This window comes from Centropristis striata, chromosome 17, assembly GCF_030273125.1.
Source record: "Centropristis striata isolate RG_2023a ecotype Rhode Island chromosome 17, C.striata_1.0, whole genome shotgun sequence".
NCBI lineage: Eukaryota > Metazoa > Chordata > Actinopteri > Perciformes > Serranidae > Centropristis > Centropristis striata.
The window spans coordinates 1954271-1976463 of NC_081533.1; positions in this window are offsets into that span (position 1 = coordinate 1954271).

The window sequence follows — 22193 nt, forward strand, 5'->3', positions numbered from 1 at the left end:
ACCCAAATCTAACCCTAACCCAACCCTACCCTAACTCTAACCCTAAACCTTACCCTAACCCTAACTAACCATTACCAGACCATAGACTTGACTTAATCACACATAAATCTGACTGACAACAGCTTTATTGTTGCTCTGTGTATTAAAATGACTATGGCGAGCAGTGAAAAGCTGTAAATGAACTTCAACTCTTTGGTTCCATCCTGTGTGTGTTTTTGTGTAAATGAAGTTATTGTTAAAGTTATTGAGCTCTTTAAAAAGAGTCTCATAACAGGACAGAAAGTGACTGATGTCTCAATGCTCCAAGTCTGTTTTTTATTCCCAGATCACTGCGGTTAGAACATCAAGAAGGAACCAGCTGAGATGAGACGGAGTTCTCTTTTAGCTTGATAGAAGACAGAAACAGAGAGAGAGAGAGACAGAGAGAGAGAGAGAGAGAGAGGGGGAGGGAGGGAGAGAGAGAGAGAGAGAGAGAGAGAGAGAGAGGGAGAGAGAGAGAGAGAGAGAGAGAGAGGGAGAGAGAGAGAGAGAGGGAGAGAGGGAGAGAGAGAGAGAATACTATTACAATGAGCAGAGATGTAAAAAAACAACACACACTTCTTTGTCCTTCTATCTTTGTGAGGACTCTGTATTCATCAGATTCATCCCTAGACCCCTAACCTAAACCATCACACCTGAATGAGTGACCCTAACCACCTGAACCTAAACCTGATTATAACCTGAACCTTCAAATCAAGTCTTGACCCTCAAACAGGCCTTTAAAGAAAAAATGTCCTCAGTTTGCTGGTTGAAGCCATAGTCCTCACTATGTAGGACGGACGAGAACACACAAACACACATCCCTGTACTTCTATCTTTGTGAGGACACATCATTAACGTAATGAATTTGTAGCCCCTGACCCCTAAACCTGAAACTGAAACTGAAACTGAAACCAAGTCCAAACTCTCAAACATTTTTAGGGCCTTTGAAGACGTGAGGTCCACCTGAAATGTCCTCACTCAGTTAGTTAAGAACTTATTCTGGTCCTCACTATGATTGGAGTACAAGTACACACACACACACACACACACACACACACACACACACACACACAAACACACACACATGCACAAACCAAACAAAGAAATAGACACAAAAGCATGCTAGACATTTTGGGAATAATTTATAACATAGACAAATATTCACAAATTACATGAATATAATGACTAAAAAAAAAGACAGTACATGTGCGCACACACACACACACACACACACACACACACACACAGCTGGTGGGAAGAACAAGGAGTTCAACTGTTTGTTAGTAGTTTTGCCGGCAGGAGAGACTGTTGCTGTAAGGTAAAAGATAAAAATGGAAATAAATGCAATGGAAAAACAAAGGCAGATAAGTTGAAGACGGCGTGTAGAGAGGAGACAGAGACACAGAGTCCTCTCAGCTGTGACTCCTCACTCGTCTGCAGGATTAAACCTCCGTTATTATCCTGCAGACTGCATGCAGAAGCACACAGCCCAGTCCTTCAGCTGCAGGTACCAGTCCACAGAAGCAGAGTGTGTGTGAGGATCCATCTGAGGACAGGATGAGCAGAGACAAACTAAATAATGCTCGTCTCAAACTTCATTCATCCTGTGTCTCTCAACAGTCTAAATAAAACACTTTCAGAATGTAATCCACACAGAGAAGAATGCAGAAGATAAAGAAACGAGTAAAGTTCAATAAGTTTTCTATAAACCACAGATAAATTCTTCTGCAATGGGTTTATTGTGCTGTGATGAAGCAATATGATGTTAAAAGCCAAAAGTACATCATTTATGGGAGCAAGAAAAACTGTTAAAACAGTTATTATCGACTGTCCTTGAACAGATCAGAGGTTATGAAAGTTTCAGTGAGAAAATGTAACCAAAAAGAAGCTTAAAATCACTTTATTAGGGCCTCGGGGCAATCTCCCCAGCACTGGTCCCATCCAGCAATATCTGTAGGGACCAGTGCTGCACTACTGTTATACTGTGGATTTCTTCTTCTTCCTCTTCCGGACGCAATTTCGTCCCGCTACTAGTCCTACAACTTGAAGAGTTGCAGGACAAATTATATATCAAAACGTGCGGTTTGATCGGGATCGGTGTGCTATTACTTTTCTCTACAGAATACAAATTTTTCGCGACATGAGTCGCGAAAAACTGCCCAAAAATTTGCATTGAAATGAATGGGACGGCCGAAAAAAAATGAGCGAAAAAGAACAATAATTGGAGATTTTTAAACGTCTACTTCTCCGGCATAATTTCACCTAGAGACTCCATTTAAACTTTAAACAGTAGACACAAGTCTTGTGTATCGGTGTATTAATCCACTTTTCGATAGGTCATATAGTTTTTTATCAATCCCTGTTCAATGACCATGATCATTTTTGGAGAAATTCTGAGATTATAATGGGTGTGTATTGCACGGAATGTTCGTGCCACAGTGTGTGACATCATCGCCAGAGTGTAGAGGGAGAGAAAAAACTGTCACAAAATAAATTTGAAAACTGCGCTCCAGGCCGCAAATTCCACTCTACAGAAATAATTTTGTGTGCTTGCAAAAGCACACTAATTGTTATTCCGTGGGCTTATTTTGTGTGCTTGCAAAAGCACACTAATTGTTATTCCGTGGTCTTATTTTGTGTGCTTGCTTGCAAAAGCACACTAACTACTATTCACCGTGTCTATTTTTATTATTTTGTGTGCTTGCAAAAGCACACTAACTACTATTCACCGGGACTATTTTTATTATTCTTCCGTTTCTTCCGTGTCATTTTTCGGTCGACTACTCCTCCCAGAGTTTTGGTCGCACATACACAAAAAAGGTATCAAACCGACCGGCTCGCCCATGACAAGTGTGCTATGACTTTTATAAGGGTTTCGACAAACGGTTTTCAAATTATCGGGCAAAAACACGTCAAAAAATCCCCCCAATGTAACCCTATGGAGAGTCTAGAGTGGGGAAGTCATCAAACAGAGTGTAGAGGGAGAGAAAGAATTGTCAAAAAATAAATTTGAAAACTGCGCTCCAGGCCGCAAATTTCACTCTACAGAAATAATTTATACATAGAAACGTAGGAAAATTTGTCCTCTCACTCACAATCCTCTGGTAAAGCTGTCAGAGTTATAGTTTGGGCGCAGGACGCACAGATGCTCAAACAAAATGCACCAACTGCCGCATCAGCTCCCATATTAAAAATGAAGGAAGATTTCTCAAAAAAAAAATTTAACAGTTTTTTAAAATCGCTCTAACAAAGCTATTTTTTCATTTTTCTTAAAAAAAAACATATGGAGATGTTCAGGAAGAACTCAGGACGCTCAAAGTGAAGTCGGATCAATGATAGGTATTATGGTTTTGCCGAAAATGCTTTCTGTTCGAGGCCAGAATTTCAAGTTTGTCGACCTCTGTCTGCTCACTTGTCTCCATCGTCAGTTAATTTCAGTTGATTGCTCTGCTCTGATTGGTCGACTCCACCTGGCCACGTGGTTGCTTAGCTACCAAAGCCCCCCCTCCTCCAACACAGACATTCTAACTGATAACTGTCAGTTTACTCTAAGTAAACAGACATGGCTTTCTTCATAAAACACCAGACCTTATAACTTGACCATACATTGTCCAATCTGCCTCAAACTTGTCATGCATGATGATGGTTCATCACTTTTCAGTTCTACATAACAATAATTCATAAATTCCCACCCTTTTTATTAGCCACGCCCCCTTTTACTAACTAATGAACCGTTTGTCCTAGAAACTTGTATAAGATGTCCGATTACTCAGCATAGAGTCCCTGTTTAACTGGTGATTGATAACCCCGCCCCTTTTGATAAGCCACGCCCATTTTACTAACTAGTGAACCGTTTGTCCTAGAGACTTGTATGAGGTGTGAGTGTACTCAGGACAGAGTCCCTGTTTAATCCCTGCCCCTTTTGATAAGCCACGAGAGTCACAGTCCAGAGGCAAGCACACAATCAAAATTTCTTTAGAAATTTTCTAGTTTTGTGTGCTTGCTTGCAAAAGCACACTAACTACTATTCACCGGGACTATTTTTATTATTTTTAATCTTCCGTTTCTTCCGTGTCATTTTTCGGTCGACTACTCCTCCCAGAGTTTTGGTCGCACATACACAAAAAAGGTATCAAATCGACCGGCTCGCCCATGACAAGTGTGCTATGACTTTTCTAAGGGTTTCGACATACGGTTTTCAAATTATTGGGCAAAAACACGTCAAAAAATCCCCCCAATGTAACCCTATGGAGAGTCTAGAGTGGGGAAGTCATCAAACAGAGTGTAGAGGGAGAGAAAGAATTGTCAAAAAATAAATTTGAAAACTGCGCTCCAGGCCGCAAATTCCACTCTACAGAAATAATTTATACATAGAAACGTAGGAAAATTTGTCCTCTCACTCACAATCCTCTGGTAAAGCTGTCAGAGTTATAGTTTGGGCGCAGGACGCACAGATGCTCAAACAAAATGCACCAACTGCCGCATCGGCTCCCATATTAAAAATGAAGGAAGATTTCTAAAAAAAAAAATTTAACAGTTTTTTAAAATTGCTCTAACAAAGCTATTTTTTCATTTTTCTTAAAAAAAAAACATATGGAGATGTTCAGGAAGAACTCAGGACGCTCAAAGTAAAGTCGGATCAGTGATAGGTATTATGGTTTTGCCGAAAATGCTTTCTGTTCGAGGCCAGAATTTCAAGTTTGTCGACCTCTGTCTGCTCACTTTGATGGAACTGTCTCCATCGTCAGTTAATTTCAGTTGATTGCTCTGCTCTGATTGGTCGACTCCACCTGGCCACGTGGTTGCTTAGCTACCAAAGCCCCCCCCCTCCAACACAGACATTCTAACCATAGACTGTATGATTCTAACTGATAACTGTCAGTTTACTCTAAGTAAACAGACATGGCTTTCTTCATAAAACACGAGACCTTATAACTTGACCATACATTGTCCAATCTGCCTCAAACTTGTCATGCATGATGATGGTTCATCACTTTTCAGTTCTACATAACAATAGTTCATAAATTCCCGCCCTTTTTATTAGCCACGCCCCCTTTTACTAACTATTGAACCGTTTGTCCTAGAAACTTGTATAAGATGTCAGATTACTCAGAATAGAGTCCCTGTTTAACTGGTGATTGATAATCCCGCCCTTTTTGATTAGCCACGCCCATTTTACTAACTAGTGAACCGTTTGTCCTAGAGACTTGTATGAGGTGTGAGTGTACTCAGCAGAAAGTCCCTGTTTAATCCGTGCCCCTTTTGATAAGCCACGAGAGTCACGGTCCAGAGGCAAGCACACAATCAAAATTTCTTTAGGAATTTTCTAGTTAGTGCCACGGCTGAGCAGCGAGGCACTCATCTTCACTGCAAGCAGTGAGGATGAGTGCCTCGAGCGAAGCTCGAGGCATCTCTTATTATTGCTCATGTTTATTATTATAGATTATTCTTCCGTAAAAACTTTGGCGCGTAACTAGTCTCGCAGCTTTGAGAAATCGCGAAAAGTAAAAACGTCAAAAGTTGCGCCCTAATCGGGAATCGTGTGGAATGACTTTTTTTAGCGATCGGCGCGCACGTTTTCGCACAACGTGCACAAACGTGCACTTTTTGGCCCATCCGGAACGCATTGCGCCAACTTTGGGGCCTCACCATTTGCAAACCGTTGCTCGTAAAATTCCGAAGCGATTTAGAAAGTTGTAGGGGCTGAATTTAACTCTAGTCCTGTGAAATTTCAAAGCGATTGCACGTATAGTTTTCGCACGAAGTGCGAAAACATTTCCATTTTTCCAAACTAATGGGGAGGGAGATTTTCCCATGTGTGTGTATTGCGCGGAATGTTCAGACTCTAGACTGGTGATGTCATCAAGCAGAGTGTAGAGGGAGAGAAGGAATTGTCAAAAAATAAATTTGAAAACTGCGCTCCAGGCCGCAAATTTCACTCTACAGTAATAATTTGTACATAGAAACGTAGGAAAATTTGTGGTCTCACTCACAATCCTCTGGTAAAGCTGTCAGAGTTTTAGTTTGGGCGCAGGACACAGAGAAGTGCCACCAAAACGCATCAACTGCCCCATTGAGTCCCATATTAAAAACACACGAGGATTTTTGAAATAATCAGATTTTACCGTTTTTTTAGATCACTCTAACAAAGCTATTTTTTCATTTTTGTTAAAAAAAAATATATGTAGACGTTCAGGAAGAACTCAGGACGCTCAAAGTGAAGTCGGATCAGTGATAGGTATAATGGTTTTGCCGAAAACGCTTTCTGTTTGAGGCCAGAATTTTCAGTTGGTCCACCTCTGGCTGCTCAGTGCGGCAAAACTGTCTCCACCTTCAGTTAATTTCAGTTGATTGCTCTGCTCTGATTGGTCGACTCCACCTGGCCACGTGGTTGCTTAGCTACCAAAGCCTCCCCCAACCTCCTACCCCCCCCCCCCCCTCCTCCAACACAGACATTCTCACTGAACAGATATGGCGTTCTTTCATTAAACACGAGACCTTATAACTTGACCGTACATTGTCCAATCTGCTTCAAACTTGTCATGCATGATGATGGCTCATCACTGACCAGTTGTACATAACTATATTTCATAAATTCCCGCCCTTTTTGATTAGCCACGCCCCCTTTCTTAACTAATGAACCGTTTGTCCTAGAAACTTGTATGAGGTGTCAGATTACTCAGCATAGCGTCCCTGTCTAACTGTTGATTGATAACCCCGCCCCTTTTGATTAGCCACGCCCCTTTTACTAACTAATGAACCGTTTGTCCTAGAAACTTGTATGAGGTGTCTGCTAACTCAGGACAGAGCCCTTGTTTTACTGGTGATTGAAGCCACGCCCCCTTTGAGTAGCCACGCCCCTTTTTACTAACTAGTGAACCGTTCGTCCTATAGCCTTGTATGAGGTGTCTGTGGACTCAGGACAGAGTCCCTGTTTGACTGGTGATTTAAACCACGAGAATCATCCGGCAGTAGTCCCGTGGCACTCCAAAATTTCCCTGGAATTTTGTTTCTAGTTATTCTTCCGTTTCTTCCGTGTTGTTTTTCCGTCGACTACTCCTCCCAGAGTTTTGGTCGCACATACACAAAAAAGGTATCAAACCGACCGGCTCGCCCATGACCAGTGTGCTATGACTTTTCTAAGGGTTTCGACAAACGGTTTTCAAATTATTGGGCAAAAACACGTCAAAAAATCCCCCCAATGTAACCCTATGGAGAGTCTAGAGTGGTGATGTAATCAAACAGAGTGTAGAGGGAGAGAACGAATTGTCAAAAAATAAATTTGAAAACTGCGCTCCAGGCCGCAAATTTCACTCTACAGAAATAATTTATACATAGAAACGTAGGAAAATTTGTCCTCTCACTCACAATCCTCTGGTAAAGCTGTCAGAGTTATAGTTTGGGCGCAGGACGCACAGATGCACAAACAAAACACATCAACTGCCTCATTGGCTCCCATATTAAAAATGCAGGAAGATTTCTCCCCAAAATTTTTTTTACAGTTTTTTAAAATCGCTCTAACGAAGCTATTTTTTCATCTTTCTTTAAAAAAAATATATGTAGACGTTCAGGAAGAACTCAGGACGCTCAAAGTGAAGTCGGATCAATGATAGGTATTATGGTTTTGCCAAAAATGCTTTCTGTTCGAGGCCAGAATTTTCAGTTTGTCGACCTCTGTCTGCTCACTGTGATGGAACTGTCAGTTAATTTCAGTTGATTGCTCTGCTCTTATTGGTCGACTCCACCTGGCCACCTGGTTGCTTAGCTACCAAAGCCTCCCCCCTCCCTCCTCCAACACAGACATTTTAACTCAGTTTACTCTAAGTGAACAGACCTAATAACTTGACCATACATTGTCCAATCTTCCTCAAACTTGCCAAGCATGATGATGGTTCATCACTGACCACTTATACATAATAATGTTTCATAAATTCCCGCCCTTTTTGATTAGCCACGCCCCCTTTCATAACTAATGAACGGTTTGTCCTAGAAACTTATACAAGGTGTCAGATTACTCGGCATGAAGTCCCTGTTTAACTGGTGATTGATAACCCCGCCCCTTTTGATTAGCCACGCCCCCTTTCATAACTAATGAACCGTTTGTCCTAGAGACTTGTATGAGGTGTCTGTGAACTTAGGACAGAGTCCCTGTTTAACTGCTGATTCAAGCCACGCCCCCTTTGAGTGACCACGCCCCCTTTTACTAACTTGTGAACCGTTTGTCCTACAGACTTGTATGAGGTGTCTGTGAACTCAGGACAGAGTCCCTGTTTGACTGTTGATTTGAGCCACGAGAATGATGGTCCAGAGGCAAGCACACAATCAAAATTTCTTTAGAAATTTTCTAGTTTTGTGTGCTTGCTTGCAAAAGCACACTAACTACTATTCACCGGGACTATTTTTAGTGCCACGGCTGAGCAGCGAGGCACTCATCTTCACTGCAAGCAGTGAGGATGAGTGCCTCGTGCGAAGCACGAGGCATCTCTTATTATTGCTCATGTTTATTAGTGCCACGGCTGAGCAGCGAGGCACTCATCTTCACTGCAAGCAGTGAGGATGAGTGCCTCGTGCGAAGCACGAGGCATCTCTTATTATTGCTCATGTTTATTATTATTATTATTATAGATTATTCTTCCGTAAAAACTTTGGCGCGTAACTAGTCTCGCAGCTTTGAGAAATCGCGAAAAGTAAAAACGTCAAAAGTTGCGCCCTAATCGGGAATCGTGTGGAATGACTTTTATTAGCGATTGGAGCGCACGTTTTCGCACAACGTGCACAAACGTGCACTTTTTGGCCCATCCGGAACGCATTGCGCCAACTTTGGGGCCTCACCATTCGCAAACCGTTGCTCGTAAAATTCCGAACCGATTTAGAAAGTTGTAGGGCCTGAATTTAACTCTAGTCCTGTGAAATTTCAAAGTGATTGCACGTATAGTTTTCGCACGAAGTGCGAAAACATTTCCATTTTTCCAAACTAATGGGGAGGGCGATTTTCCCATGTGTGTGTATTGCGCGGAATGTTCAGACTCTAGAGCGGTGATGTCATCAAGCAGAGTGGAGAGGGAGAGAAGGAATTGTCAAAAAATAAATTTGAAAACTGCGCTCCAGGCCGCAAATTCCACTCTACAGAAATAATTTATACATAGAAACGGAGGAAAATTTGTCTTCTCACTCACAATCCTCTGGTAAAGCTGTCAGAGTTATAGTTTGGGCGCAGGACACAGAGAAGTGCCACCAAAACGCATCAACTGCCCCATTGAGTCCCATATTAAAAACACGTGAGGATTTTTGAAAAAATCAGATGTAAGAGTTTTTTTAAATCGCTCTAACAAAGCTATTTTTTCATTTTTCTTAAAAAAAAATATATGTAGACGTTCAGGAAGAACTCAGGACGCTCAAAGTGAAGTCAGATTAGTGATAGTTGTTATGGTTTTGCCAAAAATGCTTTCTGTTCGAGGCCAGAATTTTCAGTTTGGCCACCTCTGGCTGCTCACTTTAGCAAAGCATTGTCAGTGACAGTTAGTTTCTGTTGATTGCTTTGCTCTGATTGGTCGACTCCACCTGGCCACGTGGTTGCTTAGCTACCAAAGCTCCCCCCCCTCCCTCTCCCCTCCTCCAACACAGACATTTTAACTGAAAACAGTTAACTCTTTTAACTTGACCATACATTGTCCAATCTGCCTCAAACTTGTCATACATGATGATGGCTCATCACTGATTGTCTACATAACAATATTTCATAAATTCCCGCCCTTTTTGATTAGCCACGCCCCCTTTCTTAACTAATGAACCGTTTGTCCTAGAAATTTGTGTGAGGTGTCAGATTACTCAGCATGGCGTCCCTGTCTAACTGTTGATTGATAACCCCGCCCCTTTTGATAAGCCACGCCCCTTTTACTAACTAGTGAACCGTTTGTCCTACAGACTTGTATGAGGTGTCTGTGGACTCAGGACAGAGTCCCTGTTTGACTGGTGATTGAAGCCACGCCCCCTTTGAGTAGCCACGCCCCTTTTTACTAACTAGTGAACCGTTTGTCCTACAGACTTGTATGAGGTGTCTGTGAACTCAGGACAGAGTCCCTGTTTAACTGCTGATTTAAACCACGAGAATCATCCGGCAGTAGTCCCGTGGCACTCCAAAATTTCCCTGGAATTTTGTTTCTAGTTATTATATATTATAGATTATTCTTCCGTAAAAACTTTGGCGCGTAACTAGTCCCACAGCTTTGAGAAATCGCAAAAAGTAAAAACGTCAAAAGTTGCGCCCTAATCGGGAATCGTGTGGAATGACTTTTATTAGCGATCGGCGTGCACGTTTTCGCACAACGTGCACAAACGTGCACTTTTTGGCCCATCCGGAACGCATTGCGCAAACTTTGGGGCCTCACCATTCGCAAACCGTTGCTCGTAAAATTCCGAACCGATTTAGAAAGTTGTAGGGCCTGAATTTAACTCTAGTCCTGTGAAATTTCAGAGCGATTGCACGTATAGTTTTCGCACGAAGTGCGAAAACATTTCCATTTTTCCAAACTAATGGGGACGGTGATTTTCCCATGTGTGTGTATTGCGCGGAATGTTCAGAATCTAGACTGGTGATGTCATCAAGCAGAGTGTAGAGGCAGAGAAGGAGTTGTCACAAAATAAATTTGAAAACTGCGCTCCAGGCCGCAAATTTCACTCTACAGTAATAATTTATACATAGAAACGTAGAAAAATTTGTGGTCTCACTCACAATCCTCTGGTAAAGCTGTCAGAGTTTTAGTTTGGGCGCAGGACACAGAGAAGTGCCACCAAAACGCAACAACTGCCCCATTGAGTCCCATATTAAAAACACGTGAGGATTTTTGAAAAAATCAGATGTAAGAGTTTTTTTAAATCGCTCTAACAAAGCTATTTTTTCATTTTTCTTAAAAAAAAATATATGTAGACGTTCAGGAAGAACTCAGGACGCTCAAAGTGAAGTCAGATTAGTGATAGGTGTTATAGTTTTGCCAAAAATGCTTTCTGTTCGAGGCCAGAATTTTCAGTTTTGCCACCTCTGGCTGCTCACTTTAGCAAAGCATTGTCAGTGACAGTTAATTTCAGTTGATTGCTCTGCTCTGATTGGTCGACTCCACCTGGCCACGTGGTTGCTTAGCTACCAAAGCCCCCCCCCCTCCCTCTCCCCTCCTCCAACACAGACATTTTAACTGAAAACAGTTAACTCTTTTAACTTGACCATACATTGTCCAATCTGCCTCAAACTTGTCATACATGATGATGGCTCATCACTGATTGTCTACATAACAATATTTCATAAAGTCCCGCCCTTTTTGATTAGCCACGCCCCCTTTCTTAACTAATGAACCGTTTGTCCTAGAAATTTGTATGAGGTGTCAGATTACTCAGCATAGCGTCCCTGTCTAACTGTTGATTGATAACCCCGCCCCTTTTGATAAGCCACGCCCCTTTTACTAACTAGTGAACCGTTTGTCCTACAGACTTGTATGAGGTGTCTGTGAACTCAGGACAGAGTCCCTGTTTGACTGGTGATTGAAGCCACGCCCCCTTTGAGTAGCCACGCCCCTTTTTACTAACTAGTGAACCGTTTGTCCTACAGACTTGTATGAGGTGTCTGTGGACTCAGGACAGAGTCCCTGTTTGACTGGTGATTGAAGCCACGCCCCCTTTGAGTAGCCACGCCCCTTTTTACTAACTAGTGAACCGTTTGTCCTACAGACTTGTATGAGGTGTCTGTGAACTCTGGACAGAGTCCCTGTTTAACTGCTGATTTAAACCACGAGAATCATCCGGCAGTAGTCCCGTGGCACTCCAAAATTTCCCTGGAATTTTGTTTCTAGTTATTATTATTCTTCCGTTTCTTCCGTGTCATTTTTCGGTCGACTACTCCTCCCAGAGTTTTGGTCGCACATACACAAAAAAGGTATCAAATCGACCGGCTCGCCCATGACAAGTGTGCTATGACTTTTATAAGGGTTTCGACAAACGGTTTTCAAATTATTGGGCAAAAACACGTCAAAAAATCCCCCCAATGTAACCCTATGGAGAGTCTAGAGTGGAGAAGTCATCAAACAGAGTGTAGAGGGAGAGAAAGAATTGTCAAAAAATAAATTTGAAAACTGCGCTCCAGGCCGCAAATTTCACTCTACAGAAATAATTTATACATAGAAACGTAGGAAAATTTGTCCTCTCACTCACAATCCTCTGGTAAAGCTGTCAGAGTTATAGTTTGGGCGCAGGACGCACAGATGCTCAAACAAAATGCACCAACTGCCGCATCGGCTCCCATATTAAAAATGAAGGAAGATTTCTCAAAAAAAAAAAATTAACAGTTTTTTAAAATCGCTCTAACAAAGCTATTTTTTCATTTTTCTTAAAAAAAAACATATGTAGATGTTCAGGAAGAACTCAGGACGCTCAAAGTGAAGTCGGATCAATGATAGGTATTATGGTTTTGCCGAAAATGCTTTCTGTTCGAGGCCAGAATTTCAAGTTTGTCGACCTCTGTCTGCTCACTTTGATGGAACTGTCTCCATCGTCAGTTAATTTCAGTTGATTGCTCTGCTCTGATTGGTCGACTCCACCTGGCCACGTGGTTGCTTAGCTACCAAAGCCCCCCCTCCTCCAACACAGACATTCTAACTGATAACTGTCAGTTTACTCTAAGTAAACAGACATGGCTTTCTTCATAAAACACGAGACCTTATAACTTGACCATACATTGTCCAATCTGCCTCAAACTTGTCATGCATGATGATGGTTCATCACTTTTCAGTTCTACATAACAATAATTCATAAATTCCCGCCCTTTTTATTAGCCACGCCCCCTTTTACTAAGTAATGAACCGTTTGTCCTAGAAACTTGTATAAGATGTCAGATTACTCAGCATAGAGTCCGTTTAACTGGTGATTGATAACCCCGCCCCTTTTGATTAGCCACGCCCCCTTTCATAACTAATGAACCGTTTGTCCTACAGACTTGTATGAGGTGTCTGTGAACTCAGGACAGAGTCCCTGTTTAACTGCTGATTCAAGCCACGCCCCCTTTGAGTGACCACGCCCCCTTTTACTAACTTGTGAACCGTTTGTCCTACAGACTTGTATGAGGTATCTGTGAACTCAGGACAGAGTCACTGTTTGACTGTTGATTTGAGCCACGAGAATGATGGTCCAGAGGCAAGCACACAATCAAAATTTCTTTAGGAATTTTCTAGTTCTTCTTCCGTTTCTTCCGTGTCATTTTTCGGTCGACTACTCCTCCCAGAGTTTTGGTCACACATATACAAAAAAGGTATCAAATCGACCGGCTCGCCCATGACAAGTGTGCTATGACTTTTATAAGGGTTTCGACAAACGGTTTTCAAATTATTGGGCAAAAACACGTCAAAAAATCCCCCCAATGTAACCCTATGGAGACTCTAGAGTGGTGATGTAATCAAACAGAGTGTAGAGGGAGAGAACGAATTGTCAAAAAATAAATTTGAAAACTGCGCTCCAGGCCGCAAATTTCACTCCACAGAAATAATTTATACATAGAAACGTAGGAAAATTTGTCCTCTCACTCACAATCCTCTGGTAAAGCTGTCAGAGTTATAGTTTGGGCGCAGGACGCACAGATGCTCAAACAAAATGCACCAACTGCCGCATCAGCTCCCATATTAAAAATGAAGGAAGATTTCTCAAAAAAAAAATTTAACAGCTTTTTAAAATCGCTCTAACAAAGCTATTTTTTCATTTTTCTTAAAAAAAAACATATGTAGATGTTCAGGAAGAACTCAGGACGCTCAAAGTGAAGTCGGATCAATGATAGGTATTATGGTTTTGCCGAAAATGCTTTCTGTTCGAGGCCAGAAATTTCAGTTTTTCAACCTCTGGCCACTCTTCCGGAACATTCCGTTGATTGCTCTGCTCTGATTGGTCGACCCCACCTGGCCACCGGGTTGCTTAGCTACCAAAGCCTCCCCCCTCACCCCTCCCTCCTCCAACACAGACATTCTAACTGATAACTGTCAGTTTACTCTAAGTAAACAGACTTCATAAAACATGAGACCTTATAACTTGACCATACATTGTCCAATCTTCCTCAAACTTGTCAAGCATGATGATGGTTCATCACTGACCACTTATACATAACAATATTTCATAAATTCCCGCCCTTTTTGATTAGCCACGCCCCCTTTCATAACCAATGAACCGTTTGTCCTAGAAACTTGTATAAGGTGTCAGATTACTCGGCATAGAGTCCTTGTTTAACTGGTGATTGATTACCCCCCCCCCCTTTTGATTAGCCACGCCCCCTTTTACTAACTAGTGAACCGTTTGTCCTAGAGACTTGTATGAGGTGTCAGTGTACTCAGCAGGAAGTCCCTGTTTAATCCCTGCCCCTTTTGATAAGCCACGAGAGTCACGGTCCAGAGGCAAGCACACAATCAAAATTTCTTTAGAAATTTTCTAGTTTATACATAGAAACGTAGGAAAATTAGTCTTCTCCCTCACAATCCTCTGGTAAAGCTGTCAGAGTTATAGTTTGGGCGTAGGACGCACAGATGATCCACCAACACCACCAACAGCCTCATTGGCTCCCATATTAAAAACGCAGGAAGATTTCTGAAAAACTGAGATGTAACAGTTTTTTTTAGATCGCTCTAACAAAGCTATTTTTTCATTTTTCTGAAAAAACAACAACATATGTAGATGTTCAGGAAGAACTCAGGACGAAGAAGTCGAATCAATGATAAGTATTATGGTTTTGCCAAAAATGCTTTCTGTTCGAGGACAGAGATTCCAGTCTGTCCACCTCTGCTGTCACTCTTTCATTAACAGGTGTCAGTTAATTCTGTTGATTGCTTTGATCTGATTGCCTTTGATCTTTGATGTGATTACAGTTACAGATACACACACACACAGCCACTTTGAATAGCTGGTGTGACCAGCAGACATGTTGAAGTGTGTTTCAGTCTGCAGGAGGTGATTACATGGAAGTGTGAGGAGGTGTCAGCGTCTGTGAGGCCTCGGGGCAAAACAGTTTCTAAATATATATAAAGTTTCATTTCTTCAGTTAGAGAACCTGAGAGCTTCTTCTTCAGAAAGAAGGCGAGTCGAAACTGTACAAACAGCAGAAACTGTTTGCACGCAGCCAGTGGAAAGTCCTTTTACTCAAGTACTGAACTTAAGTACAGATTTGTGGTACTTGTACTTTACTTGACTATGTCAATTTATGTAACTTTATACTTCTACTCCACTACATCTAGAGGCCAATGTTCTACTTTTTATGACAGTTTTAGTTACTTTTCAGGTCGAGATTTAACATAAAACATTTTTTTTTAAATGAAACCTGTCTGTTGTTGTCTTTTTTAGTCATTTTGTGTCTTTTTTGTCACTTTGTGTCTTTTTTGTCATTTTGTGTCTTCTGTGGGGTTTTTTTTGTCATTCTGTTGTCTCATATTGTGTCTTTTTTCAGTCATTTTGTATCTTTTTTTGGTCATTTTGTGTCTTTTAAAAAAAATTGTGTCTTTTAAAAAAATGTTTTAGTCATTTTGTATCTTTTTTCGTCATTTTGTGTAATTTTGTGTCTCTTTTTAGTCATTTTGTGTCATTTTGGTCCTTTTTTGAGTCATTTTGTGTCCTTTTTTTGTCATTTTGTGTCATTTTGTTCCTTTTTTTTGTCATTTTGTGTCTCTTTTTAGTCATTTTGTGTCTTTTTCTAGTCATTTTGTTCCTTTTTTTTGTCATTTTGTGTCTCTTTTTAGTCATTTTGTGTCTTTTTGTTTCTTCTTTTAGTCATTTTGTGTCTTGGAAAGAAAAAGAAATAAAAACCTGCCAATGGGACTAAGTGAAATCATGTGTGTACATGCAGCGTATTGTTCCTCTGGTTGTCTGTGTGACTGTGAGGTGTGAGGTGCGTCCTGGTAGTGAGGTGTGTCCCTGTAGTGAGGTGTGTCCCGGTACCACTGTCAGTATTTCCAGGCAGCTGTTGGTGAGTCCTCGCTGCTGTAACTTGGGGTTTTCCTGCTCTAACGGCCTGTCAAACATGTGTGAACTGCTCCTGATTTGAGATTTCTGGATTTCTTTCTGAGCTCCAGCTGCTGTTAGTTGTTGTCAACCTTCCAAAGAAAACACCAACAACAACCCAGAGAAACTAATTGACCAAACTTGTGACTTTCGCAATCAGTATTAGAAGGAAGTGAGCAGAGATGGAAGGTATTTGGACGCTTGCCTTCAAAAAAAAAAAAAAAAAACCCAAGCAGTCCCAACATATTTCATGTCAAGGAAGTTTCGAGTTGATTCATGTAATATTTTGTTCCAGAAATTCCCACATGAGAGGCTGCACCCTGCGTGAATCTGTGCATCCATCACTCCACAGCCTGCACACAGCCAGATATACACAAACTCACTCACACACTGACTCATTTCTACCAATATTCACTTTAATCTGGATACATAAAATGTGTATGTTGCCAGTTTCCTTACATGACTAATGAGAAGAATCTGAAGAGAAAGAAGCTCAACAAAAAACACAGAAAACAATACTGAAATGAGTATAAATGTGTGTCTTACATATTAAAATCAGAAACTTGACACCAATACTCTATACGTTTTAATCCATTGTTCATGGACAAAAAGCCCATTTCATTTATATCGGAGGTAAGGAATTTTCCGATCCATCTAGTGCATGGGTTTTTAGTAATTTTGTGTCTTTTTTGGTCATTTTGTGTCTTTTTAAAATAATTTTGTGTCTTTTTTTGGTCATTTTGTGTCTTTTTTAAATAATTTTGTGTCTTTTTTTGGTCATTTTGTTTCTTTTTTAAGTAATTTCTTTTTTTTCTGTCAGTTTGTGTCTTTTTTGGGTAATTTTGTGTGTTTTTTAAATAATTTGTGTCTTTTTTAGTAATTTGTGTCTTTTTTTTGGTAATTTTGTGTCTTTTTAATAATGTTGTGTCTTTTTTGGTAATTCTGGGTCTTTCTTTGGTCATTTTGTGTCTTTTTTAGTCATTTTGTGTCTTTTTTGGTCATTTTGTGTCTTTTTTTTAGTAATTTTGTGTCTTTTTTTGTCATTTGAGTCTTTTTTTAGTCATTTTGTGTCTTTTTTGGTCATTTTGAGTCTTTTTTTTTGTCATTTTGTGTCTTGTTGTGTCTTTTTTTGGTCATTTGAGTCTTTTTTTCAAATTCATTTTGTGTCTTTTTGTGTCTGTTTTTAGTCATTTTGTGTAGTCAGGGAGAGAGATGGGTGAGTCAAATTGTCATTTTGTGTCTTTTTTTGGTAATTTTGTTTCTTTTTTAAGTAATTTCATTTTTTTCTGTCATTTTGTGTCTTTTTTTGGTAATTTTGTGTGTTTTTTTTAAATAATTTTGTGTCTTTTTTTAGTAATTTGTGTCTTTTTTTTGGTAATTTTGTGTCTTTTTAAATAATGTGTCTTTTTTGGTAATTCTGTCTTTCTTTGGTCATTTTGTGTCTTTTTTTGTCATTTTGTGTCTTTTTTTTGTCATTTTGTCTTTTCTTGGTAATTTTGATACCTCCTCCAGCGGCCCCCAGGTAATTAGCATTTGAGACCCCTGATATATATATATATATATATATATATATATATATATATATATATATATAGTTAGCTAAGTAGTTAGATAAAAACTGGATATGGGTGATTTTTGACCCATGTTGTGCATTAGAAGAGTAGTGACACAAAAAGGGATTTTATTCAAAAATGAATAAAGGAAAACATACAATTAGGATGTATGATGATCAAAAATAAACTAATTGAGGAAAACCTGGAATACTGAATGATGAAAATAATTTATTGAAAAGATATAGAAGATAAAAACTCTGTCGGGTCACTTTAGACCCATAGATGTTGTGCATCAGAGGGTTACGGGTCGGGACCCTTAAAGATCCTTTCAGAGGGTTTTAATGCAAAAGAAAGGGAAAGAAAAACATTTATTGGTCTGTTTTGTCATGACAAGAGAACATTTAGTGTCTCGTTCTGCAGCAGGAAGTCCTCCCAACGACCCGTAAACGCTCCCGAAGTGTTGATATCTATTTGGCACGAACACTTAATAATAATAATCCTAAGGTTACTTTCACTTTGACCCTGATCATATGATGTTCTGAAATACCCCTGGGTGTTTTATTAACACTTCTTTTCCAGTTGAGTAAGAAAATAAAGTGGGGGAGAAAAAGGCGGAAGACACTGTTGCCTAACATGATTGGCACAATGAGTGGGAAAAAAAAAAAAAAAAACACGACGAAGAGAAAATGAAACGTGTGGGAGGAACGAAAAGAGAAGGAAGCAAAGTCTGATGACAAAAAGCGAAACAATATGTGAGAAGAGGTGATGATGGGAAGATTAAATCTTAGATAAACTGGGGATTACCACAGGTGTGTGTGTGTCTGTGTGTGTGTGCAGGGTCATGAACTGCAGGTGAACTCATCATGATGCGTTTAAAGCCCAGCAGGTGCAGGAGTCAAACTGAGTTCAGAGCTCAACACACACTTATGTTAATATTTCTATACATGTGAGGACCAACAGAGACACATTTAACTCTCTGACTCCTTCCATCCTGCCTGTATTCACCTTAAAACATGTTTAAATACCATGTTGGTATATTTTTCACCTATATGACCTGATAATAATAATAATATATGTTTTATTCTGACTTACTGGATTAAAACATTTAGAACCAAAAAGAAACAAAGAAAAACCAACATAAATGTGATCTTGTGATTGTGTGTGATCCTGTCATCAACTCTGGTTTTATTCTAGTGGGACTCTGTTTGATTTGGCTCTGGTGTGTTTAGCACAACAATTTGGTCATTTTCTGTCTTTTTTTTGGGTCATTTTGTGTCTTTTTGTGTCTTTTTTTGGTCATTTTGTGTCTTTTTTTTGGTCATTTTGTGTCTTTTTTTGGTCATTTTGTGTCTTTTGCTGTCTTTTTTTGTCATTTTGTCTCCTCATTTGTTTCTTTTTTGGTCATTTTGTGTATTTTTTTTTAAGTCATTTTGTGTCATTTTGTGTCTTTTTTGTCATTTTGTGTCTTTTTTTTTTTTTTTTAGCATTTTGTGTCTTTTTGTGTCTTTTTTAGTCATTTAGTGGGTTTTTTGGTCATTTTGTCTCCCCATTTGTTTCTTTTTTTTGTCATTTTGTGTCTTTTTTGTGTCTTTTTTGTCATTTTGTCTCCTCATTTGTTTCTTTTTTTGTCATTTTGTGTCTTTTTGTTTCTTTTTTGGTCATTTTGTTTCTTTTTTTTGCCATTTTGTGTCTTTTTCAGTCTTTTTTGTGTCATTTTGGGTCTTTTTTAGTCCTAGGGTTGACCCTTAAAAAAAACAACCCTTTCTAAAAAAATGTCCTCACATTCCACAAACGTCCTCACAACTCAAGGCTGAAATTCTGTTCGGTCCTCAAAAATATAGATATACGAAAAACACACACTGAACACATATGCAGCACAGTAGCTGGAACATGGTATAATAAATGTATTGACTCTGTGTGTGAAGTGAATCCAACACATCTCTCCCTTTGTTGGCCATTTGGCTCTGGTGTGTTTAGCACAACAATTTTGGTCTTTTTGTGTCTTTTTTTAGTCATTTTGTGTCTTTTATGTGTGTTTTTTTGGGTCATTTTGTGTCTTTTTGTGTCTTTTTTGTGTCTTTTGCTGTCCTTTTTTGTCATTTTGTCCCCTCATTTGTTTCTTTTTTGGTCATTTTGTGTATTTTTTAGTCATTTTGTGTCTTTTTTGTGTCTTTTTTTGTGTCATTTTGTGTCTTTTTGTGTCTTTTTTTAGTCATTTTGTGTCTTTTTTGTGTCTTTTTTTGGTCATTTTGTGTCTTTTTTGTGTGTTTTTTTGGGTCATTTTGTGTCTTTTTGTGTCTTTTTTTGTGTCTTTTTTTGTGTCTTTTGCTGTCCTTTTTTGTCATTTTGTCTCCTCATTTGTTTCTTTTTTAGTCATTTTGTGTCTTTTGTGTCTTTTTTTGTGTCTTTTGCTGTCCTTTTTTGTCATTTTGTCTCCTCATTTGTTTCTTTTTTAGTCATTTTGTGTCTTTTGTGTCTTTTTTTAGTCATTTTGTGTCTTTTTTGTGTCTTTTTTTGTGTCATTTTGTGTCTTTTTCTGTCTTTTTTTGGGTCATTTTGTGTCTTTTTCTGTCTTTTTTTAGTCATTTTGTGTCTTTTTTTAGTCATTTTGTGTCTTTTTTTGTCATTTTGTGTCTTTTTTTAGTCATTTTGTCTCCTCATTTGTTTCTTTTTTGGTCATTTTGTGTATTTCTTAGTCATTTTGTGTCTTTTTTGTCATTTTGTGTCTTCTTGTGTCTTTTTTTTTTTTTTAGCATTTTGTGTCTTTTTTTGTCTTTTTTGGTCATTTAGTGTTTTTTTTGTCATTTTGTCTACCCATTTGTTTCTTTTTTTTGGTCATTTTTGGTCTTTTTTTAGTCTTTTTGTGTCCTTTTGTGTCTTTTCTGTTTCTTTTTTGTCATTCTGTGTCTTTGTAAGTCATTTTGTGTCTTTTTTGTCATTTTGTCTCCTCATTTGTTTCTTTTTTTGTCATTTTGTGTCTTTTTGTTTCTGTTTTTGGTAATTTTGTGTCTTTATTGTGTCATTTTGGGTCTTTTTTAGTCCAGAGGGTTGACCCTTAAAAAAACAACTCTTTCTAAAAAAATGTCCTCACATTCCACAAACGTCCTCACAACTCAAGACTGAAATTCCGTTCGGTCCCCAAAAATATAGATATACGAGAAACACACACTGAACACATATGCAGCACAGTAGCTGGAACATGGTATAATAAATGTATTGACTCTGTGTGTGAAGTGAATCCAAGACATCTCTCCCTTTGATGTGAAACCACATGAGCAGACATGAAAGCAGCGTTACAACACGCCGCCCTGCGTTTACATGCTGAACGGCGCCCCCTAACTGACTAAAGATGCAAGGAAAAAAAACAAAAACAAGCATAAATGGGGCAGAAAATTACTTATTTACAGGCTCATAAAACAAGTCACAAGTCACATGTACCATCACTTCATTTTTTCTTTTATCCTTTATTTATTTCTTGAGGAATCATTGAGAGCAAAAGAAAACACAAAACAGCTCAGACAAAACACTAAAAAACATTAAAAATTATTCATTCTATCTAGCTATTCTATTCTTGGTTATCATAGTTTAGTTATTTTTTATCATAGTGTTAAACCGGCCCGTAGTTATAACTGTGTTGAGTTTGGGTGAATGTTGTCAGATGTTCCAGGTCGATGCAGCAGAAAAACTGAAAGTAGTTTTTCCAAATTCTGTATTTGTCCGAGGAACATTGATCAATAATCATCAATAGAGCCTGTTGGATTATTACTATGTGACCAGTTTAATAAAGTGCTGACTTATGTACTTTATAAATGAGGAGGAACCAGTGGAAATGTGCGTATCATCAAATAAAATGTAATGTGTGGGGGGACATAACAAAATATAATTATAAATAGAATAAAATGAAGTATTTTTTAAATTAGCATCTATAAATATAAGATTGTAAATTCATATAAAACGAGAGAAAAACAAAAAATGGAACCAGGACTCAGGGGGGGAAAAAATCAATGTTTTTTTAAGAGTTCAACTGCAGAGAAGCTGATTATGAATTATTGATGAAGGTGATAATGAAGTCAGCATCAGGTTCAGACTGTATTGATCACTGTATTGATCACTGACTCACAGTCTGCTACAGTAAATATGTGTACAGTCTCCACATCCATCCAGTTATACATGCTGCATGTTCTGCATTTATTTCCCAGCCAATTCAAGCCGTCTTTGATGTCAGTGCAGATATTTTTGTGCTAATTATCTCTCCGTTTGACTGTTTTCATGCCAAAAATGTACAATAAGTCAGATAATAATTTATTCCCAGCTGGATGGAGTGCCAGTAAACAGAAATATGATCTCTTCATCATCTTCTTCTCATTATCTTTTGGTAAACTGGAGAAACCACGAGAGGGGAGTCAAATGTGTTCATAATCAATAGAGCTGATTGATAAGAGAAAGCTGAACCTCATATAATATTACCAGTCATATATCACCGGGGAGATTAGGGGAACGCCATTCAGTGATTGGTCAATATTTTGTACAATGACATATATTAGATATCCTGTTGCATTTTACATGAATACGTTTTTCTACTTTAATGGCTAACTCACATTCTCAGGT